Source organism: Rhinopithecus roxellana, chromosome 21 (genome assembly GCF_007565055.1).
Source record: "Rhinopithecus roxellana isolate Shanxi Qingling chromosome 21, ASM756505v1, whole genome shotgun sequence".
Lineage (NCBI taxonomy): Eukaryota > Metazoa > Chordata > Mammalia > Primates > Cercopithecidae > Rhinopithecus > Rhinopithecus roxellana.
The window spans coordinates 23,252,383-23,277,765 of record NC_044569.1 but is presented as its reverse complement, the minus strand read 5'-3'; the positions used below and the strand labels follow the sequence as shown (position 1 = coordinate 23,277,765).

General features: G+C 38.9%; 1 protein-coding gene across 1 annotated transcript in view; it reads right to left on the bottom strand.

Annotated features, from left to right (window-relative positions):
- Positions 1-25,383, bottom strand: part of SERPINB7 (serpin family B member 7) — a 55,281-nt gene that overhangs the window by 29,043 nt on the left and 855 nt on the right. The gene's annotated exons all lie outside the window — the stretch shown is intronic.

Genomic DNA, 25,383 nt, shown 5'->3' with positions numbered 1-25,383 from the left:
ACTCACGCTAGCATCTGATACCCAGAAGCAGTGATGGCAATCTGATCTCCTTTCTCTAGGTGATCGGTTCTCACTCACAAAGAAAATGTTTCCACACTTCTCAAGACTGTTCAGCCCTAGGTGTTTTTCCCCATGCACTTAGGAAGGTAATGAAGGAGAGCTTTGAAGGGAACCTGTTTTACCACTACCTAATGAACCAAAGTCAGCATTTCTAGACAAAAATGTGTTCTAAAATTCTGAGAATTCAGTTTTAAAGACTGTCCAAAGGTGCAGCCTGCACCCTGCACAGGCAGCTGCTTATTGATAGGTAGACTTGGCTTCTGGGATGGCTTCCCTATGACTCAGAGCACAGCACTGTCCCTCAAGAATCGTATAAGCATTTAGGTTTTGGACCATGTTTCAAAATAGTATCTGACTAAGGTGGTTGTTATGTGGTTCATTCAGTTTGTATGTGAATCAGATTTGAGGAGGCAATATTCCCATCTCTGTTTCTTATAATGACAATGGTTTTAACATAACCAAAAAAAACAAATTTCAGAATCAACAGTATTTGTCAGCCTGGGTCAAAACATACTCTTCTGTGAAAAATGCACAAATAGACTAACTAGACATCAAATCAACTAAGGCACGATAGCAGTGACAACAGTGACTTGGTGAGTTTAGGGTGCCATTTTATTGCAACTTGCCACTCATCTTATAGCCTAATTTCTTTCAACCCTATCCTGTGTAAATTTCCCTGGCATAATGACCTAAAATAGAATCTCACACAATGTTTTTTATCATTCTCGAATCTCATATTTTCATCTTGACCTCTAACCTTTTTAGCTGGCTTCTCTGTACTGCTTTCCATCCTTCCCTCTTTTTCCCAATTTTCTCTGGCTTGGAATTTTCCAGAGAAACATTTGCCCTGTTAGTTATTGCACCTGACTTCTCTAAACGCTTACCTGAACTGAGCAGCTTCAGATAGGAGCTGAAACTTGGTGTGTTCATTCATTCTTGTCATCCTGCCAGCCTCTCCTCCACCCTTCTGATCTGGCAATGGAAAGCCATGTCTGTACCACCCAGATCCTTCCTCCTATAATAGAGGCTAGAGTTTGTTAAAGTGGGTTTGCGCTTTGAAAATTGGCCAGGTGTAGGGAAAGGTATGTTGGGCCCAGTTGGTTGCCTACACCTTTGCCATCAGAACACACCACAGAGGGGCAGCAATACATTTCGGTTTCTGGCTCTAGCATCATGAGGTTGAGCTGTATGTTGCACCTACCTTCACCTACTATGCACGGAAGTGACTACAAGCCTGGTCCTTCTGCCTGAGTGTTTTCAAAACAGCCAACATTTATCCAAGTAACTGGGTTCTCTATTGTAAAAAGCTATTGCAATTAGAAGGTACCATCATCTTCCACTTGCTCGCCTCTCAATTTTGTGGAGTTTTGCCTCTTTCCCAGGAGGGGATCCTGTTAACTTGTCCAAAATTGAATAGAGTAGTTATTGCTCACCTCCATGATTGTTTATGAGTAGTATAATCATAGAGAAAAGTATGCAGATAATCCCTGAAATTTAATTTTGATTTAGCAGTTGTGATGAACTTTCTGAAGGAGAAGGTTGTTATTAATACGAAAAAAAAAATGAGCCTACAAATGGATTCCCTGTTCTCCATATTCTAATTGCTATGTTCATAGGCTGAATATTTTGAATCCCACATCCTTTCGATTTCTTACCTACTGAGGACATAAAGTACTTTAAAGTGGTGAAATGGTCAATAGGTAAAAAGCAAGTGACCCAAGTGACACACACCCTGGATAATCTTCTTGGAAGTACCAAGAGTCATCCATAATTAAGGCTCTACTCACCATTGTTTTCTTCTTCACGTTAACTCAGACACCCCTCCCACTACTGTATTTGCAATAGTTGATTTACAATTAACCAATCCCAAAGTGACATAAGTCTGAGAAGAAAGGAGTCATGTGGATTGGTGTCTTACATTAATTATTCTCCCTTGCCATACAACGATAATCGAAATTTCCATTGGCCTTGCCAGTTCATGCATATAGATGAGGAAACATGAATTGCAATAACCTACATTTTACTGTCTCTTGTCCTCACTTACCCAGGGATGAAGCTTGCTAAGAAGTTTAAGGGTTCCCAAGGAAACAGATTTGTTCATCAGCTGCAGCCACCACACGGGTCTTCTGTGCTTCTCTTCTCCTGCTCTGGGCCCTCATCAATGTTCTCAGTCTTCAGAGAGCACCAGTGTCTCTGCCAAGAATACTATTTCCCCATGCTCTCATAGACACTAAGCCACAGGGTTGGCATCATCGCTTGGTCCAATGAAGAACTGAGAAGAAGAGCCCTTCCTCACTCTTTTGATACCAGGCACCCAGCAGGGAGGCTAATTGTCCCTGCATCTTCTATTGCTTGGCATCTCATCTATTCCAGTGGCAGATGCTTATCCTTGGGACCAGTTGAATAACAGAGACTCTTGTGTTTCCTCATTCACCCACCTTATCAATCATTACTCATGCATTCTTTTTGTAGGTTCCTTGACTCAATTAAAATAAACGAGTGTAAGGAGACACTTTGTGAGACTTCCAAACCATCATATCACCCAACTACTTTTCAATCCTTTCTACTATTACCACTAAATACTCTATCTGTAAAGTTTTATATGAAGGCTTTGTCTAAAGTATTTCTCCCCTTTTCCCCAAATGAACCACTAGCCATACCTTCTCTCTAAAGGCATAATATAAAATAAATTTAAAATGTCCACCTTTCCCATCAAAAGCCTTGAAAGTAAAGCAAAGTGGTCTTATCTGCAGCCAAAGTTATTCTCTTCTCCAAAACTTGGGTGTCCTATAAAACTAGGGAGTGATTTTTAAGTAATTAGGGGATGACCAACCTGAGCAACATAGCCAGACCCCATCTCTCTAAAAATAATAAATAATTATTATAATTAGGGGAAAGCACTGCCTTTTCACAAGTCATTCTCATGCTAAATCTAAAAGAAACGTGATGTTTTTCCACATAGATATCATATCACAACTGCCAATCTCAAAAAAGGTTTATTCATGATAATATTCCAGCTACCTAAACAACTTTTACCATTTTTTCAAGATTTGTTTCTTTTTTTTTTTTTTTTTTTTTTTTTTTTTTTTGAGACGGAGTCTCGCTCTGTCGCCCAGGCTGGAGTGCAGTGGCTGGATCTCAGCTCACTGCAAGCTCCGCCTCCTGGGTTTGCGCCATTCTCCTGCCTCAGCCTCCCGAGTAGCTGGGACTACAGGCGCCCGCCACCTCGCCCAGCTAGTTTTTTGTATTTTTTAGTAGAGACGGGGTTTCACCGTGTTAGCCAGGATGGTCTCGATCTCCTGACCTCGTGATCCGCCCGTCTCGGCCTCCCAAAGTGCTGGGATTACAGGCTTGAGCCACCGCGCCTGGCCGATTTGTTTCTTAAATTAACTCAAATTCAATACATGGGTGCCCACAATTACAAGGCTATATTCTAGATACCAGGAGATATAAACTCCTTCAGTCCAACAACCAAAACTTATTCCTATTTCTTTCCCCTTGTGTATTACAGTGTCTGTTAAGATACTTGGGGCTTAATAAATGTTATTGAATTAATGAAATGTGCCAGGGTAAAACGAAACAAGTGATAGGACAGAAAGGCAAGCAAATGGAAGTGCTCAGGATGAAATAATTGAAAGTGGGAGTCTTAAGTAGGCCTCACAAATAAGCTAGCATTTGATCTGGATCAGGGAAAATGAAGATGAGAAGCATCCCAGAGGAGAGAGAACAGCATGAGCAAACGCCCATGGAATTAGTGTACGTGATGTGTTCTGAGAATAGTTAGCAAATACCTAATAATCTGGTGTGGAGTGGTGAGGACACTGCAGGCTTGACTGTCTGATGATGATATCATTAAGAGACAGAGAATTCAGCAGGAAGACGATGAACGATGGGGAAAGAGGAAATAACGAGTTTGGCTTTGAATACATTGAAATTGAAATGTCCATAGAACATTCATTTGGAAAAAGTAGTTGAATATTTAAGCCTGTATGCAAAAGAAGTGGCTGGTGATAAAGATGCTTGTTTGGAGTCTCTGACATCTAGATGGCCGCTAAAACCTTGATGTGACTTCCAGATAGAGTCCAAAGCAAAAAAAGGAAAAACACTGGGAAGATCCCTTGGGAAATTCCCACACTCAAAGGATAGGCATAACAATAATCCAGACTTCTATAGAGACTTGGAAAGGCCAGACAACCGGCTGTGGCCAGAAATTCAATATTTGTAGAGGAGCTAAGTAGCAAGGTTACGTGACTTTCTACAGTCATAATTGAAAGTCCAAGAGCAAGGTAGAGAAAAATCAATGGTTAGATTGCGAATTATGAATGCAGATGTGGTGGACTAGAATTTAGCGTTAATGAGAGTGCAGTTGAAATAGTAGACCATGAAGACCAGCCTGGACAGTGCATAGTAAAGAGGTGGGCGTGACCCTCCTCATGATCTTCCAGAGATTGTTTCAGGACCATGGACATCAACACATCAGATTCCCACCCCCAAACTCTTGTAACTGGTGAACATAGTGAGCCTTTATAGGCTGAATATAAAAGAAACTAAGAAGGCTTGCTCGACTTTAAGATTATAGACATCATTACACCTGAACACAAGGCGTTATTAAGCATGTTTAATGGGAGGGTGGAGTACACAAAGGCTGTGATTGCAGGTAAAGAGCTCAGAATTTCAAAAGTGAACCATTTCCAAAAGATAACAATGTCCAGGGGTGCCCAACAAAATGGAGTGCTGAACTGGTTAAATGGCTAGACAGTAGATGGTATCCAGTGTGGACATTCAGGCCAGGGACAAGCTGGAAGAAAAAACTGAGGTACAGATGTCAAAATCCTCGAGGGTTCTGAAGGAAGAGCTTGGAGCTTGGCAGGTAGTCATGACCAAGCTTGGAAAGAAGGAGCAGATGTAGATGTGTAGGGCTTCAAAGGAGGAAGAATAGTAAAAGAAAACAACAAAAAAATGACTTAAAAATGATGGCAAAGAGCCAGAAGAAAAGTCTTTTTCTCTTCTTGGCCTAAATTAAGGTGCACATGAGAAATGAACACCTTCCACATGAGAGGGGTTTAAGGAAACTACTAGGGATTAATTCAGGATTACATGAGGTGTCAGTAGAGGAGGCTGTGAACTCTGGTTACATAGAGCTCTGTATTTAGGCTGAAGATTTAAGAACTCTTTGGTGACCAAATACTAATGGCAAGGGCATGGTAAGGGGTGCTAGATTTAGTGTAGTGCCCAGAAAATGGAAATGACCTGGGTATAATTCATGTTCCAAATTAAGGGATATTCTTTGCACGTCCTTAAATATATAAGCCTATTCCCTGGAAGCTGATGCCATTTGTGTTTTGTTTGTTTGCTTGATTTTTTTTTGTTGTTGTTGGTTCCAAATTCCAGACATTGAAATTTTTATATAAACTGTGTTTACCAACTCTAATCTTTCTAATCTATCTGTTTATTTGAATAAAATCTTGTAGTAGCAAGCTCTATGGCTTAATTGCACATTCTATCATGTGAATTCATTCTAAGTGATTGCATGTTAGGTCTATTTTTACTTCTTGATGTATTCTCTGTTGTTTTACTGTGGGCAGGACATAAAGGAATTCAATTACTCTACACCTCTTGTTTACATGTAAATAGTTACCCTCTCTTCTCTTCTTGCTTTAGTTCCTCCACCTTCTTCTGTTTCTCTTTTACTTTTGAAATGAATAATCTCAGCTTTCACTTGGCAATAAATAACATGATATAGTATTCTCCTCATGCATTTAAACTGAATGCAGTCAATGGAACTTCCTATAATCTCTCTGATCAGAATTCCAACTGCAGGAGGCCTTGCTGGTTTCCACTTATTTGTGCTACATCATTTCATCACGTTGTCATGGCCCCAAACAACAGAATAATAAATGGTACATTCTTGAAGAATCAAGTCTTGAAGAATCACTATTGTTATCAGTGCTACCTTTTCTATTTGAATTTTTTAGTTCTATGAGATTCATGAACAAACACAGGGAGCTTTCCTAAACAAAATCCAAATCTAATTTTAGAAGCAAATTAAAGTTCACTTTCTACCTCAGGATTTCAACTTCCCAAAGAAATGCAATAATTGGTCCCATTTCATCTCCTAAATTATTTTATCACCACATTTTGAATGTCATTATTTGTCATGAAAAAGTAAATGTTCTAAATCTTTAAATTTATTAAGTTTTACCTTGACCAGTTTCAGTGGTAAAGTTCAATATAAACAATGTGTTTAATTTTCCTACAAGCCTCTATTTTCTTATCCTTTAACATTATTGTTCTGTTTGTAAATGGGAGCTTTAAAACATCTACCTATATTCTTCCATTTGCAGAGTGATGCTTAAGTCCTCACTTTAATTTTAATTAAATATGTGAATTCAGCAGCCTTGAAAGTAAATATATATATATAATTTTTCCTTTATTAATAGATAGATAGATAGTAAGCTAAAGGAAACGTTAGACATTATTTAAGTCAAAGTCTCCCATTTTACAACATGAGAAAAGTTGGGCTCAGAAAGCTTGTGTCTTTCTCAAAAAAGAAGCAGTTGATCCTCTCCCTTCTCCCGCCCTCCACCCTCAAGTATACGCTTATTACCTGAGAGAGGAAATAATCTCTACACAGCGTCCCCGCCAACATGCAGTTTACCTGTATAACAAACCTTCACATGTACTCCTGAACTTAAAATAAAAGTTAAAAAAAAAAGCAGTTGAAATAGATCCTAGGGTGCCTATGATTTTTTTTTTCTTTTTGAACCATGAAGCCTTCCTGATCATTTCTGGGCTTGCCTCCCACTACATCCTTTTAAACTTATCCTTAGAAGTCAGAAGACAATACGGCTACTATCTTGACTTATTCATAAATATCCCCACAAAATCTGCTTAAAAAATCACAGTCCATCTGTTCTCATAAAGGTCTATAAGAAACAGAGAATTCCATATATAACCTTATCAAAAACAAAAGTAAACCCTTTCAACTCAGAGTAGTTTCCTTATTATTTTTGGAGTAATAAATTTCCAACTTATGCGAACCCTTAGAAGGATGCCTTTCATTTATGGGCAAAAGTTGCAATAGCATGTATCAATTGTGTCTTTAAGAAAAAAACAATATGTTCTGTGTATGTGAAACACACAAGAACACATGAAATAAGTATAAACTAAAGGGAAGTCTAATAAGATTAGGAAACTATTAAGAGTTTATCTTATTGTGGTCGTTTCATTTACAATTCTATCAATTTCATTATAAATAAAACATAAAATAAAAGTAAAACTAAGAATAAAAACTGGGAACCACCAGGATCCAGTCTGTGCAGGAAACCATATTCAAAGAAAACACAAATCCCATGTCATTTACTTAGGCTTCCTTAAGGAGACCTCCCTAAGGATTTCACAAAGCATGCCAACATCAAAAGTACTTCCTACATTCTTTTAAAGTATTTCTTCCCATCCCCAAACTTTCACTCACATCAGCAACTAAATGTCCTTTTATCTCTCTTCAAATGCACTGTTTCCTCACCACAATTATGCCTCCCTTTCCCTTTTGTCTCTTACTTTCTTGTACATGTTCATACTATCCCCATTCCTACAGCACCCAGTGACATATGACCCACCCACCCCACTCCACCATGCAAAATGCAAGCACATCTTTGGAAGTTCAGTTTTTCTCCCACTCTGGCAACGTCTTCTCAGACTATCAGCCCCCTTTGTTCCAATGAAGATGAATAAAATTTTATGGAATCTCTCTGTGTGAGTGTGTGTGTGTGTGTGTGCATGTACAGACTGGAAATAAAATAAGGTAAGGTTTGTAAGTTTCTCATAGACTATGAGAAAACTCTAAAAGGGGAAGAAAGGAAGGAAGACTGGCTAGGAATCTCAGGACTTGAGGGGCCACCTAGTGTTACATTTGTGTTGTTGTTGTTGTTGTTGTTGTTGTTGTTGTTGTTGTTTTCCTTTACATTCCAGCCTAGGTGCTATTGCAAACCACACCCTGCTGCTAAAATACTAACAGGGGCAGGGAGAAAATCTAACCAAAGGTCCAGGAAGAAGAAGAATCCTTTGGATGATAATCACTCCACTACAAGCAGATGCCACAAGAGAAGTAACACCCTCTATCTTCCTCACTGACCTGGTTGCTGTAAAAACTGTAGGGTAGAACCATAATGACAATCCCACTCTACACTAAGTAAACACAAGCAGAAGCAGCAGTGTCCTGCCTCCACCCTTTGATGGTGATCGGACACACAGATAATAGAGCCCTTCCCCTCTACTCACACTGTGTGCACAAAGTCGTGAGGTGGGATCCTGTCAACTACCACCTTGAAGAAAGTAGACACTAGCAAAAGTGTAGTACCCCTTCCCCTCCCAGGTAGGGGGTTTGAGGACAATCACAACGTGGGAGATGGAGAAAAGAAAGATTTAAATTTGTATATGAAGTCTTGAGTTCACCACTGTTCCATTAATCTGTGAAAATGAACAGAATCAATAGAGCAAAAGCTTTGTTGACTAAACTATGAGATAGTTTCAGATTGACTGCTGGGTAGTGCAAAAAAGGGCAGATGAGAATAGTACTACAAAGATTTTGACAATTAAATTGCCATTAAAACCAGAACTCACCGATTGCCATTAAAACCATTGCTGTCTATTTAAAAAGTAGATTTAAACAGGAGTCAGAGTTTCATTATATAATACTCAAAATGTCCAGGACATGATACAAAATACTTGTCAAACCAAAAACCAGGAAAATCTCAATTCATACAGCAAAAGATAATCAGCAGATGTCAACACCAAGATGAGACAGATTTTAGAATTATCTGACAAGGATTTTAAAGCAGCTGTTATAAAAAGGCTCTAACAAGTGGTTTCAGACACTTTTATAATAAGTGGGAAAATAGAAAATAGATAATAGTAGCAAATAGAAATTTTAGAATAAGAAATATAATAATAAAAATCAAAATGTACTAATGAAAATGATGGAAAAAAATTAACTTTTAGAGAGATCAACAGAAATTTTTCAATCAATTTTTCTTTTTCATTGAATTTCAAATTTTCTATTCATCTCTCTTCAAGGGCTTGTGAGACAAAAATAAAACATCTAACATGGTGTCATTGAAGTCTAACTCCAAGTTATTTACCCAAGAGAAAAGAAAGATTATTTGCACAAAAGTGCTTGTACATAAGCGTTACAGTAACTTCATTCATTCACGATAGCTAAAAACTTGAAACAAATCAAATATTCCTCAACAGGTGGTTAAATAAAATAAAGATAAATTGTAGTATATCCAAACAATGGAATACTAGTCCATTTTTTTAAAAGAGCAAATTATTGATAACACTCAAAACCGTGAATGAATCTCAAAATCACTAAAACAAAGCCATAATCTGATCTATGGTAACAAACAGCTTAGCAGTAGACTGGGGCCAGCCATGGAGGGAGGACAGATGGCAAAGGGACCTGGAGGAGTTTTGGGGGTGATAGAAGCATTCTACGAATTGATGGTGGCAGTGCTTTCGTGAGTGTGGCAATGGGTTTTTGCATTTGTTAGAGTTCATTGAATTACATTTTAAATCGACACAATTTGTTATACATAACTGTAGTTCAACAAAGCTGACTTTTCAAAACCTTAGTAGGAAGAAAGACATGCAAAATGTAAAGAAAAGATCTAATTATATTGCAAATGTATGAAACGAACTCACTGAAAGGGAAAAGGAGTGAACCTAAGTGATTTTGGAAATGGGTGGAGTTTGTAAGACTAAAGGCAAAAGAAACTGCACGTAAGCACTGTGGCCCGGTTAATAAAGGTGTTTCTCACGGGAGCACAGGTAAATAATTCTGATATCATTATAGTGGAATGGAAAGATTAAATAAATGGATGAAAGATGGTGCAAGTCAAATTTTCTCACTGTTGGAGCGGAAGGTTATAGAAAAGCAAGAAAAGAAGGGTAGAATGATCTATGTAATTAAAAAAATGAAGAACAGTCTCAAACCAATAATCTATACTTTCACTTCAAGAAACTAGAACAAGAGCAAAATAAACCCAAAGCACACGGAAACAAGAAAATCATAAAGAAAAGAGCAGTAATCAATAAAAACAATACAGAAAATCTATCCAAAAGATAATTTCCTAAATTAATCAGTAAGATTTAACCCCTAACAAGACTGTCAAAAAAAAAGAAAGAGAACATATACATTCTCAATATCGGGAAGGAAAGAGACCTACAGACTCCACAGACACCACAGATATTAAAAGAATTTTTTAAAAAACATTAAGAATAACTTTATGCACATAAATTTAACAACTTAGAAGGGCTAGAACAAAGCTGTGAAAAACTTCAAACTACCAAAACTCACCCAAGATTAAACAAATAACCTAAATAGTTCTATACCTATTAAAAATTAAATGTGCAGTTTTAAACCTTCCAAAAATAGAAATCTCAAGTCCCAGATGATTTTCTTAGAGAATTCTACCAAATATTCAGAGAAGAAATAACACTGATATTAAACAATCTCTTCCAGAAAATGAGAGATAACACTTTCCAACTCATTTATGAGGCCAGCATTACCTTAACACTATAATCAGAACACAAAATGAAAACTAGAGAAAAATATCCCTGATGAATGTAAAGGAAAAATCCTCAATAAAACATTAGTAAATCAAACCCAGCAATACATAAAAATTATTGTTTGGGTGAGGGAGAAAGGACAAGATGGAGGAAGGTGAGCAAAAAGGCACAATCCATGTTGCTTCGGGGTTCTTCCTCACCAACTTTCCCGCCCACAGGAAAATGCAGCCCGTGCCAGAGAAGACCCAGATCAACCGAGCATGCGCCAGGTGACGTCAATCCGAAGAGATCGAAACTTACCCGGCCACCCCTATGGAGACGCCCCTATCACACGCCCTTATCCCGCCCACTGCCCTCCCCCTTCCAGTACCAATGCATAAAAGTCCGCTGCCGGCAGGAGCCGCCGTGACTTCTTTGGCCCCCCCCATTCGTGGGCTGGGGAACCTCACCCGAGAGCGCCAGCGGGACTTCCCTGGCCCCCATACCTGAGGACCGGGGAACCTCGCCAGAGAGTGTGTGCATATTTGCAATAAAGGGCTGCCGCTTTCTTATGTACTTTGGCCTCATGTTTAATTATTTAGCTCTCCTAAATTAAGTTACAGTAAATTAAATTAAGACAATTATAACACATCACAACCAAGAAGGAATTATAACACATCACAACCAAGAAGGATTTATGTTAGTAATGCAAGGCCAGTTCAATATTAGAAAGCCTGTTAGTATAATCCATTAACACTCCAAGGAAAAGACGAGGGAGGAAACACAGTCTTTCTTTTATTTCCCCCAGACTCAGCTATAAGACCTGGACAGAATGTGTAGATGGATATTTGAAAACCCTAAAAAGTAAATATCAACAGACTGATCTGGGAAGAACAGAATTCTATATACAAACAAGACAATGGTGAGTTTTCCCCTCTATTATTCCCATCCTGAACAAATAACATTTATTTATTTAACTCAGCCCACCCCAGAACTCTGAATTGAGTATTGTGAAGCAGACAGAGTGAAATCCAAGATAAGCCCTCTTGTTCTGGCTTCAGTAGCAGAAAAGAGAGCTCTAAAAAGTTCAGTGAATGTGGGGAAAATCTCTGCATACTTTTTTTCTCTCCATTGCCTCTATTCTTTCACATCACAGTCCCCAACTGAACCTGTGTAGGTCCATGGTTATCCAGCAAGAATGGCCTGGAACGAGAGTCTCTACTCTTTTCAGCATAGGACAGGAGAAGGCTAACCATGCTGTGAACAAGATATAGAAATGGAGATGGAGAAAAGTAATGGATTTACACAAAGTCGGAAGTGTATTTAGCAGAACTCGCTGATTGGATGTGGAAGGTAATGAAAGAAGTAGAATAATCACTTCAAGTTTCTTTGGTTTATATAACTAAGTAGATGCTTTGCTTTTTACCAAAATGCAGATGACTAGAGGGAATTGAAAGTTGTTTTGATAATGTTACGTTTGAGCAGCCTGTAGATGGTAATGTCAGACAGATAGTTTTATCCAGTTCAGGAAAGAGGTCAGGGCTGGGGTTGGGAAGGTAGCAGTCAGCATATAGATATATCTTTTTAAGTTGGGAGATGATAAGTCATCTTGTTTGCTTTGAGAATCATCTGGTGGAAGAATAATAGATGGTGAAGGAGAAAAAGAAAGATAATTTCAGAAGAACATTCCTGCAAAAGGTGGGCTATACATGATCTCCAAGGGCATGAGCAAAAGTTTAGCCTTCAGTGCAAACTGAGCCACCTCAACGTAGCATCCCTGACCTGGAAAGTCCAGGAAGTGCTATGCCATGATTCTCAGTAAGTTTTATTTGTTCAACAATTTATTGAATGCTTACCCAAATGTAGGCCATGGGTGTATACATTTTTGGAAAAAATAAAATATGATGCCTTCTTTTAAAAGTTAGGGAAAACGGGAATTTGGTAAACAAACATACACACTGTAGCCAAGAATGTTAATACCCAAGATTCATTCCCCCTCTTTTACTTTTAAAACAAACCAATTTTTTTTTTAGTTGAAAGAAAACTAATGGGAAATGGGAGAAGCCATTGTGCCCAGTTTAAAAACAAACTAAAAAATTCCCTCCTCCCTTGCAGATGGGGGAGGAACACGTGTCTAGATTCTGACCAATAGTCATGCAAGTAGAAGCTTCTGTCTGTGGCTTCCAGGAAACTTTTCCAAGAGAGGAGTTACACAGTTGTTAGGTGCCCATTTTATCCTATGCTCTTCACTGCTCTTCCCTGGAATGTAGGATGCAGGAGGTAGAGCAGCATCCTTGTGATGGGGGGCGGCGACACTGAAGGAAAGAACAAAGGAATTACAGAGACATCTGTCCTGATAGCCTTGAGCCACTAACAGCAAGACCAGCAACCACTTTTCTAACTCTAAACTTCTAATCACATGAGAAAATGCTGTTTTTCAGCTGCATGAAATCTGTCGAATTAATCCTAATATATTAAACACATGCTATAAATAATAAATGCTATGAAGGAAAAAAATCAGTTTCTAGAAAGAGAATAATGGGATGGTAATCACTTATTTAGATTGTAATGTCAATGGAGGTATTTCTAAGGAAATAAATCTAAGTCAGGATCTAAAATATAAGAATGGAGCTGGAGTGTATGAGCAGGAGAGGAAGGGAGAGAGCATTCTAGAAAGAAAGAACAACAAGAAGAGTGGCATAGGATGAGGAAAACCAGGGACTGTGTAGAGGCTATAGGCCGTCAGAAAGAATTTGAATTTTCTCCTAAAAGGGAAGGGAAGCAAGTAAAAGATTTTAAGCAAGAGATGGCTTGTTTTTATTTTACTTTTTTAAAAATAACACTCTAACTGCTCTAGAAAACAAATCAGAGATGGACAAGAGTGGAAACCAAACAAACTAAAGACAGGTTATTTGAACAGACCAGGCCAGAAATAATAGGGATATGGACCAGGGAGTGCCATCAGAGATGGAGAAAATGTACTCCAGATAAATTTAGGAGGTAGAATCTTCAGGCTACATTGATGGATTTTATAAGGAAAGGGAAGAAAATTAAAAAAAAACAAGATAACATCTGGACTTTTGGCTTTGGAAATTGAACAAGAGTTTGTAACATTTTTCTAAGAGATGGAATATTGCAGAGAATGAGATTTGGGGACTTAAGTTTGAGGTGCTTATTGGCTATTCACATATAATTGAATCTACGGTTGTGGGAGGTGACTATGAAGGAAAGAATAGAGGAATCACAGAGAGCTCAGAAGATTTTATTTGTCGTAAATAAATTATGCAATTTGTTGATGACCTTTTACATTTCTGCTGGTAATTTTTACATAGATGTAATTTATATGTTTACATAGTGAAAAATATATCATTTTTTCTGTGATTTATGTTTAGCAACTCCTTTCCTACTTTGTGATCCAATGCCTAATTCCTCACCTCTTCTGGTAGTTTATTTTGTTTTATTTTCTTGCCTTCTGTAATTTTTAGATATGAGGTGATGACATACATATGTAGTAATAATAATAGTGGTTAATCAAATATACCGCTGTTATTTATTTAAGTTCTCTTTTCCCAAAAGACGTGTGATACCCATTCATCACAAGCTGTTGTAACTATCTAACAGTCTATTTCTGAGCTACACTCTGCTCCATTCATCTGTCGATTTTTTTTTTTTGCCAATTAAAATTGTTTAATAAGAGTATGTTTCAGTGTTTAGTAGGAAAAGTCCTGTATAATTGCTCATCATTTTCAAAACAGTTTTACCATTTCTACTCATTTAATTTTTCCAAAGGAATTTTAAATTTATTTTTTGAGAGAAATATCTGACTAGAGAATATAGTGAGTTTAGTGGAATTATTAATTTCTATGATTTTAAAAGCACATCGAGTCACATGTTACTTAAGAATAGCCTTGGTGCTCGGCAACAGCCCCTCCTGAGAGATGAGTGAGAAGTTTCCTCTTGACTCTCCACTTAGCAGTCACATGGATAGGGACAGCCAGAGCTCAAAACCACTTTGGCACTCATATGTTTATCTGAATATGAATTAGTCAGAATACAATTTGTTTTTGAAATCCCCAGACACAGTAATTGGGCTAAGGCCCACAGAACAGTAGAGTGGTAACACCTTCTTAGTTTAGTAAACCAAATCCCACTGCCCTCACATTATTTTACCCGAGATATTAGGAACCATTGCTGTAAGTGATTGAGAAAAATTCATCCAAGTCTATCAGGTTAATAATCACTCATAAGAATTCAGCTCTTGGGAAAATTTGTTTCTTTTCCCTAAAGGTTGAGTAAGCTTCACTCTAGGGCCTGCCTCTAATTTAGTTAATACCATAGAAATGGCATGCAGAGTTTCTGTTTTCATAACTTGGGAAATACTACACAATTGTATTGTAATGCAATTCTCTACGGTGACCCATTTAGTAACACAGGTCAAACTTGTTCTTTTCTGGGTTCATTGGCCTGAAATGCATTCCCAAGTCATGGAATTCTCAAAGAATAGCATGGTGAAATATTAGGATTTAAGACATTAGAAATGTCCTTGATTTAATAAAGTAATTACTGCATGTTCACAGGACACGATCTGTAATAAAGAAAAGTAGCTGGCCGGGCGCGGTGGCTCAAGCCTGTAATCCCAGCACTTTGGGAGGCCGAGACGGGTGGATCACGAGGTCAGGAGATCGAGACCACCCTGGCTAACACGGTGAAACCCCGTCTCTACTAAAAATACAAAAACTAGCCGGGCGAGGTGGTGGGCGCCTGTAGTCCCAGCTACTCGGGAGGCTGAGGCAGGAGAATGGCGTAAACCCGGGAGGCGGAGCTTGCAGTGAGCTGAGATCTGGCCACTGCACTCCAGTCCGGGCGACAGAGCGAGACTCCGCCTCAAAAAAAAAAAAAAAAAAAGAAAAGTAGCTACAATATTCTTTACCCAATGGCCAATAATTTCTGCCTCATTAAACCCAAGTCAAAGGCATCAATGAAAGCTGCAACTCATTCTTTAGCCCTTAACTTCCTTCTCTGACTTTTTATTATTTAAGGTAGTCTTTGTAAGTCCTTCATATTTCTATAAAACTTTAACATCAGATACTCAATTGTTGGATTAGTATCATCCTTTAGGCAGCACGTGATGAATTTGACCACTGCCAAATTTAGTTTCTGGCTATGACTTCATCAGAATGATTTTAAAAGAAGACAAACCTATTTTTAGATCCTCTCATAAATGAAAAGTGGATTACTTACCAATTTTTTAATGTTACAATATTTAGACCAGCTCCAATACAAAACCATTTTAGATTGAAAATGATTAAATACTTACATAATACCAGCAGAAATTCTAAGAACAGTTTATTCTAGTGACTAAATTACTTTCTGGACGATGTATTAGTTGTTTCCATTTGTTAGCATACTATTTCTTCTTGTTAAAAAAAAATAGTAGCAGGAAAGTTGAAGCACAGAACATGGTAGAGACATAGAATTTTCAACAATTTCCTGTAATACCCAGAAAAATTATGTCAGCATTTTGATTACGAAAAGCAGAGGCTCATATGTTATTAGCAATGGTGCCCATTCTCAGTTCAGAGCAGGATTTTCATCTACCTTATAGTCTAACCCAAATTCACCCAAATTCCACAGTTAGAGAAATACATTTTACGCTACACTACAGTACTAGTGTAAAACTGTAGATGTTTTATGCTACATCTACAGTAGTAGATGTTTTATGCTACATCTACAGTAGTAGATGTTTTATGCTACATCTACAGTAGTAGATGTTTTATGCTACATCTACAGTAGTAGATGTTTTATGCTACATCTACAGTAGTAGATGTTTTATGCTACATCTACAGTAGTAGATGTTTTATGCTACATCTACAGTAGTAGATGTTTTATGCTACATCTACAGTAGTAGATGTTTTATGCTACATCTACAGTAGTAGATGTTTTATGCTACATCTACAGTAAAAGGGGGGCTTTTTACTGATGTAATCTAAAAATAGGAATATGACCTAACCTCAAGGCAAATGTCATCTACGTCTTAATCCACAATTTTCTGCTAATATTATGAACATGCAGGTAATTAAATTTAATGTTTACTTTAAAATATTATCTTGTTATATTTATATAACTCCTGTTTTATGATCAAATAGTGGTGGTCGAGAAATAAAAATGAATCCAGAAGGTATTGCTGACTCTCATGAAAGATATCATCACATTAAATGACTCTTCTCATAAACATTTGTACATGCAAAGTAAAAGATTAAAAAGTGCTCAAAACCACAGAACAAGTGAGTATCAAATGTGTCGACAAAGATCAGGCCTTCTAACTCTTGTTAGTTTTCTGCTCTCCACTCCCCCAGAGATGGCGGGGAAATAAGGCAAATCAGATCCTTGGCACATGCAGTTCTCCTGACTGTGCCTGCAGCTAGTATCCTCAATACATATAATCTCTTCCCATTTCCTTTCATCTCATAAGCATATCCAGGAGGCCTCAGTGTCTCCAAGCACCTGATATGCATACCAATGCACATAATCTGTAAATCAGACTCAATAATAGTGGAATGTTCTGGGCAAGTGAGTTCTGAATCAACCTACAAAGACTATCTCTCCAGAGATAAGAGAAAAATATCACAATCTTATTTTAGAGAGCAGCCTGCACACTAAGCCAAAGAAGATAAGTATAGTAGAACTAATTTTAATAAATTTGCCCATTGAAATCCTTCATCCAATGGCCTTTTCCCCCTCAAATCAATAGATTCATTCGTCCACTCATTGACTGAACAGATTTTCATCACAGGCCTGGGTGCTGGGCCTGGCACTGCAGTGCAGGGTTACTGTGGAGCAGAAGACCCAGTTCTTGCCCTCCATGGGCCCACAGTCCATTAAGGGAAACAACTCACGAGCAATTACGTGGTGGCATGAAAAGTACCATAAGCGATGCTGTTTGGACAACCTGGAAATAGATGTCACTGAGTCCTAGAAGAATTAGGAACTGTTTCCACAGAAAGGTAAACCTGAAAGATAAGTTGGATTGGCTCAGGCCTAGGAGACAGAGAGGTGGCCCCAGCAGGACATGCCAGGTGTATGAGTCTGTTTTTGCACTGCTGATAAAGACATACCTGAGATTGGGAAGAAAAAGAAAAAGAGGTTTAATTGAACTTACAGTTCCACATAGCTGGGGAGGCCTCATAATCATGGCGGGAGGTGAAAGGCACTTCCTACATGGCGGCAGCAAGAGAAAATGAGGAAGAAGCAAAGCAGAAACCCCTGATAAACCCATCAGATCTTGTGAGACTTATTCACTACCATGAGAATAGCACAGGAAAGACCAGCCTTTGTGATTCAATTATCTCTCCCTGTGCCCCTCCCACAACATGTGGGAATTCTGGGATATAAAATTTGAGTTGAGATTTGGGTGGGGACACAGTCAAACTATGTCATTCTGCCCCTGGCCCCTCCAAATCTCATGTCCTCACATTTTAAAACCAACCATGCCTTCCCAACAGTCCCCCAAAGTCTTAACTCGTTTCAGCATTAACCCAAAAGTTCACAGTCCAAAGTCTCACCTGAGACAAGGCAAGTCCCTTCTGTCTATGAGCCAGCAAAATCAAAAGCAAGTTAGTTACTTCCTAGATATAATGGGGGCACAGGAATTTGGTAAATACAGCCATTCCAAATTGGGGAAATTGGACAAAACAAAGGGATTACAGGGCCCATGCAAGTCTGAGATTCAGCAGCACAGTCAAATGTTAAAGCTCCAAAATAACCTCCTTTGACTCCAGGTCTCACATCCAGGTCATGCTGATGCAAGAGGTGGGTTTCCATGGTCTTGGACAGCTCTGCCTCTGTGGCTTTGCAGGGTACAGCCTCCCTCCCAGTTGCTTTCATGGCCTGTTGTTGAGTGTCTGTGGCTTTTCCAGGCTCACAGTACAAGCTGTCAGTGGATCTACCTTTCTGGGGTCTAGAGGATGGTGGCCCTCTTCTCACAGCCCCACTAGGCAGTGCCCCAGTAAGGACTTTGTGTGGGGGCTCTGATCCCACATTTCCCTTCTGCACTGCCCTAGCAAAGGTTCTCCATGAGAGGACCACTCCTACAGCAAACTTTTGCCTGGGCATCCAGGAATTTCTATACATCTTCTGAAATCTAGCCAGAGGTTCCCAAACCTCAATTCTTGACTTTGGTGCACCTGCAGGCTCATCACCACATGGAAACTGCCAAGACTTGGGTCTTCCACCCTCTGAAGCCACAACCCGAGCTGTACATTGGCCCCTTTCAGTCACTGCTGGAGCAGCTGGGACACAGGGCACCAAGTCCCTAGGCTGCACACAGCACAAGGACTCTGGGCCCGGCCCACAAAACCACTTTTTCCTCCTGGGCCTCCAGGCCTGCGATGGGAGGGGCCGCCATGAAGGTCTCTGACGTGGCCTGGAGACATTTTCCCTATGATCTTGGGGATTAACATTAGGCTTCTTGCTTCTTATGCAAATTTCTGTAGCCAGCTTAAATTTCTCATCAGAAAATGGTTTTTTTTTCTATCACATAGTCAGGTTGCAAGTTTTCCAAGCTTTTATGCTCTGCTTCCCTTATAAAACTGAATGTCTTTAACAATATCCAAGTCACCTCTCGAATGCTTTGCTCCTTGGAAATTTCTTCCACCAGGTATCCTAAATCATCATTTTCAAGTTCAAAGTTTCACAAATCTCTAGGGCAGGGGCAAAATGCCACCAGTCTCTTTGCTAAAACATAACAAGAGTCACGTCTGCTCCAGTTCCCAACAAGTTCCTCATCTCCATCTGAGACCACCTCAGGCTGGACTTTATTGTCTATATTGCTATCAGCATTTTGGGCAAAGCCATTCATCATGTCTCTAGGAAGTTCCAAACTTTTCCACATTTTCCTGTCTTCTGAGCCCTCGAAACTGTTCCAACCTCTGCCTGTTATCCCATTCCAAAGTCGCTTCCACATTTTTGGGGTATCTTTTCAGTAACACCCCACTCCTGGTATCAATTTACTGCATTAGTCTGTTTTCATGCTGCTGATAAAGACATACATGAGACTGGGAAGAAAAAGAGGTTTCATTGGACTTAACAGTTCCACATGGCTGCAGAGGCCTCAGAATCATGGCAGGAGGTGAAAAGCACTTCTTACATGGTGGTGACAAGAGAAGATGAGGAACAAGCAAAAGTGGAAACCCCTGATAAACCCATCAGCTCTCATGAGACTTACTCACTATGACAAGAATAGCATGGGAAAGACCAACCCCCTTGATTCAATTACCTCCCACTGAGTCTTCCCACAGCACATGGGAATTCTGGGAGATACAATTCAAGGTGAGATTTGGGTGGGGACATAGTCAAACCCCAGGTCAGGGGTAAGAGAAAACATGGGAGCCCTTCCAGTTTCCAGATGAGCTACTGGTAAAAGGCAGAGAGGGAGAAAATGAATAGAAAGAAAAAAATAATAATGGAAAAAGAAAGCCTGGTACTACAATAAAAAAGAAAAGAAGGATTCTTAAAAGTTGGTTTTGGAAGGAAAAAAACCTACATATGCCCAGAGAGGCCCGTGTACTCTCGGTCAAGCTCCTTTGTCATGTTTTTCTGTGAAGGAAAATAGATATTGTTTTCTAATTGTCAATTTTAATTGGAAAATTTTTAAACAATTTTAATTCTTTAAACAACAATGCTCCAGCTAATGGCATTACTGACCCTTGCCTACTCACTTTTTAAAAACTTCAGATTACAAATCACTTGGAGAAACACAATACATTTAGTAGTTAAACACCAGCTTTAATAAACAAAAATGAGATGAATTAAAATATAAGATAGGATAGGATAGATCAGAAGAGTAGAATAGAATAGGATAGATCATGAAGCCTACTCATAGCAGGAGCAAATGTTGTTTTGTTTTGTGTTTATGCACCCATGCATATGATCAAGTAGAAAGTTATTAGGGGGTCATTATCAAAATTACTTGACAGCCACTCACCAAGAAGTGGGTCCACATGTAGTGATCATTCCACTTAAGGCTTGACATCCCTTTAAAATTCTTCTTAAACATTTAAGGCTTAATATGGAAACTCTTGGACCCCACCATGCAGCACAGTTCTTGCACTTCACGCTTGGGTACACTTGGACTCTGTGAGGGTGCCTGTGGTGAGCTGGGCTTTCTGCCAAAGCAGAGAGTATAACCCTCACAGTGTTCATTCTTCTTGATGAGAGGGTAGAAGGCTAGAAGGAGGTGGGGTCATCGCATGCTGTCACCAAGATTGTCATGAGGATTTCCTTTGTAAGCTTTATAGCAGAGACCCAGATAACATGACCTTCTGGTCATTGGAGGGAGCAGGACTTAAAGAATTCTTTTCTTATTACAAGAAATATCCCTGAAATATCTTTCTATAGTCAACTGCTACCTCTCCAGGGGCCAGATACAGAGGATTTGAGACCAGCTGACAACAGACACATTATTCTTATTTAGAACCAGTTTCTACACATGGGTAGATTTCCCAGTGCTTCAGAGAATCAGAGCTTCTTTAAGAAAAGTGTTGACAAATTTTTGCTTCACTTTATATTACCTGATCTTTTCTAGACAGTAAAAAATTTGGTCACTATAAAATTGAAGTCCTAACAGGCAGAAAGTGAACAAGTATCTGAGGAAATAGATATTTGTTCCATTGCTGTTGGTGGTGTCTGCTTCTGGGCATAGTTGCTTGTTGGGATAAGTCATGGTAACAAAGCTACTGAATATTTCTGGGGGTTTATATCTTTGAACATTTTAAGATCACGTTGATCATGCCTTTGTTATCTGCTATATAGGCCAAAGTTGGCAATGGCAATGATACAGTACGTGTGTTTGTGCATGCATGCATGTACTTTAGAGAGAGAAAGAGGGAGAGAGGGAGAGATAGACAGAGACAAAGACACAGAGAGGTACAGAGAAGCTAAGCGCCATGAGAATGTGGCAATATGACAGTAACACAAAGTATGAAGAAATGCTTATTAAAATAGAAGGACAACACACCCTTCTGATCCTCCTGATGAAGCTACTTGTACTTGAGGGAGCAGATTAGAGATTCATAGGCAATCAAGAAAGGAACCCTTGGCAAAACCTAGGAAGGTAAACTAGATTCTGGACTTGAAGGGGTGCTCTGCTATTACTTTGTTGAGCATAGTGCCAGTACTTACAGTTAAATGAAAGATTAAGCAATGCATTGTAGAAAGTTACAGAATGTGTTTCATTAGGAACTCCCTAGAGCAGAGAGTGGTCAACCTTTTCTGCAAGGAGCCAAAGAGTAAATATGTTTGGCTTTGTGGGCCATATATTTATCCATCACAACTCAATTTTTCAGTAGTGGCATTAAAGCAGACATAGAAAATATGTAAACAAATAGACATGGCTGTGTTTCGATAAAATTTTATTTATGAAATCGGGTGTCCAGCCAGTTTTGGACCAAGGGCCAGAGTTTGCTAACCCCTACCCTAAATTCCTGGGCAAACGACATGGTTAAATCTTGACAGATCTGTAACTAACTTTACAATTTATTGCACCAATTAAACCCAGCAACAGATAATAGCAAATTACATCTCTCTTGACTTTCACAAGCATTGATATTATTACTACTATTTAGTTTTTTATTCCCATTTTGCAGCTGAGAATTGAGATTTCAAGCTATTCAATTGCTTTTCCGAGGCTATACATGTTGTAATGGATGAGAGGGGATTTACACACCATTTTTTGGCTTTATATGAATCAGAAAACCTGGAAGCTAAGTTTTCATTTTGTGGCTGATTGAATTTCCTAGACAAAGAATGTGAAGCTCAGAGTGGGAGAAAATGTTTGCAATCTATCCATCTGACAAAGGTCTAATATCCAGAATCCATGAGGGACTTAAACAAATTTACAAGAAAAAAAAAAAAAAAACAACTCTATTAAAAAGTGGGCAAGCACATGAAGAGATACTTCTCAAAAGAAGACATTCATGTACTACCAACTCTTAACATGGAATAGAAACTTTCAAAAATGGTGGCAGCAATTGAAATAGGAAAAGGTATAGAAGTGAGTGAAGGAAGACTTTTAATTCACTTAATTGCCAATTACAAAGAAATTAGAGTCTTTATAAGGGTCTTCATTTCTACTCACAGAACAGACACACACACACACACACACGCTACCCCAAGACCCTGGAAACAACTGGCAAAATCCAAAATACAGGACAGAAATATGGAAGGAAAACAAAGTGCCAGGCCTTCCCATCCTAGATGATCCTAGATGTTTATTAATGCCCTCTAATCTCACAGAATCTTCTTCTCAAGCTCCTCAAAGGAGGAGGGAACCTCCACCTATCCTCCACCCTGATCTCTACCAAGATGGAGTGGAGACCTGGGCCCACTCTGTTGGATAAGAGTGAATGGCTGTGTGGCTTTAAAAGACCTTTAATAAGAGACCGGTTTGGGCTTATTAATGCATTGCTGTGTCCTCACTTGATCCGCTGCTGAGTCCTGCACGTGACCACTCACAAACTGGTATTCCGTGTTCCATGGACAAAAAGACAAGTTACTCTGTGATGTGCAGGAAAATCCATTCCAGTTTGCCCAAACATTTTACACACCCACACAGTCTAATGATTTTCTGGTATCTGGTACATGGTAGCGTTTACAATTTGAGATTGAAACAGGTAAAAACATGTGGAAGAAAACATTTCTGGCCTTGGCTGTGTATCTGCTAGGGCATGTTCTTGTTAGTTAACACCTGTGTACGTTGAGGAAAAGCACCTACTTTTAAACCTCAAAAGTTCATGTGTAATCACTAAATATATTAAGTATATGAGTGTGTGTGTGAACCCTATATATAATATTCATATTATATAGTGTTATGCTGTAAGTGATGTGTATATATATATATTTATATATCAATGAACATTGCTACTATTTGTTTCCGCCTTTCTTAACTCACTATAAAGACCTTATACAAGAACTTTATACTTTTTAGTCACGAAATGATTCATTTAATGTCAATAGTTGAATAGAAGTTTTTTTGTTTTAGAGATAGGGTCTTACTCTGTCACCCAGCCTGGGGCGCAGTGGCATCATCATAGCTCATTGTTGCCTCAAACTCCTGGGTTCAAGCAATTCTCACACCTTGGCCTTCCAAGTAGCTGGGGCTGCAAGTATACACCACCATATCTAGCTATTTTTTAAAATTTTTTGTACAGACAGGGTCTTGCTATGTTGCCCAGGCTGGTCTCCAGTTCCTGAGCTCAAGCAATCCTTCCACCTCAGCCTCCCAAAGTGCTGTGGTTACAGGCGTGAGCCACTGAATCTGGCCTAAATAGGGACTTAAAACTTTCTTTAAATTGCAGATCTGTTAAGCATAGCTTGCTTGGCTAATTCATCTTTTTAAATGATACTTTTTCAAGCGAATTTTGCTCAGCTGAACCTCAAACTTCAGTGTCTGGTACTGAAACAAGCTAGTTACGAAACAAGAAGGCCAGTAGAAAGAAACTAAGCTATTCTCACTTTTGTCTTTGACTTTTGTCCCTATTCGTGCCTCCTGCAATCCAAAAATTGCTCTTGACTTCTCATAAAGAAAAATTGAAAACAAGGAGGACATGAAATGAAATGAATCCATGAAAAATGTATTTTTCATCCATTTCAGAAGAAATAGAAGAAAAAATAAAAGTAAAGGCCTCTAACTATAGCCTGAAACACCACCTCAACTTAAGACCTCAGTTTAAACATTGCTGGGCACTAGAAAACTGTTAGGACATTTTCCCTGCCTGTCCTTCCAAAGTCCATGATCTAGAAATAAATTTGAAAATCAGACTATAATGTAAGAACAGTGATGGTGGAAGTATTTGTAAAGTGCTTTGCGGAGGTGGAAGAGTTGCAGAAGGCTTGGAGTGGAAATGATGCTGAAACTCCATCTGGCAGAGGAAGGAGACAGACTAGTGAGGTCCTCTGGGTGGAGGGCGGGGCTCCAAGGGAGCGACTGATACCTGCGTGTCCTGCCCGCCCTCCTAACTTGAGTCTCTCTCGGGACCACCCTAATGACTCGTGTTACCTCTGACCAGCGTCTTTGCTCCTCTAGGGAACATCCTTAGACTATAGGGCTCGTACCTACTAAATGCCTCTTATGATTATCTCTTTACTGGTGTTCTCCTCAGCATTACCTATGGCAACAAGACCAAGTTCAGAAAGGAAAACATAATCTGATTAGTTCTCCAAGAACAAAGAAGACAATCTGTTTTCATTTTGTAACAAACCCGAACCCAGCCTTCATTCATTCAACATAAATGAAACTGCATATTCCCCTGGAGTGAAATTTATTTCTTCCTAATTCTATCCTCTATCAATCTCTAAACCACATTTCAGACAAATGGTAGACTTTATAACTCCTTTAAAAATCTTCCGATTTTTAGATTTAAATAAATTTATTTATTTAGATTAAATAAATCTAAAAGAATAGATTTATTTAAACTCTGTCAAGAAATCAATGCGATTTTATTTATTAACGTAAGTAAACTACTATGCTTATAAATTAGCATTAAAAACCCTGCCAAAGACTTTGGATGAAAATCTTCCAGATACAACTATGATTAAATACAAGATGTCCTGCTGTTACCATTTCTGTTCCAACAGCCGCAGATTTTAGGATCCTTTCCCTTCCCATGAGCAGCCCACATTCTAGTTTGTCTATATCGAGGGCAAAAATATTAGCAGAGATGTCAAGGTTGTAAGTCATTGTAGAAGACAGTTGTAAGATGGAGATATTCTAAAGCTCAG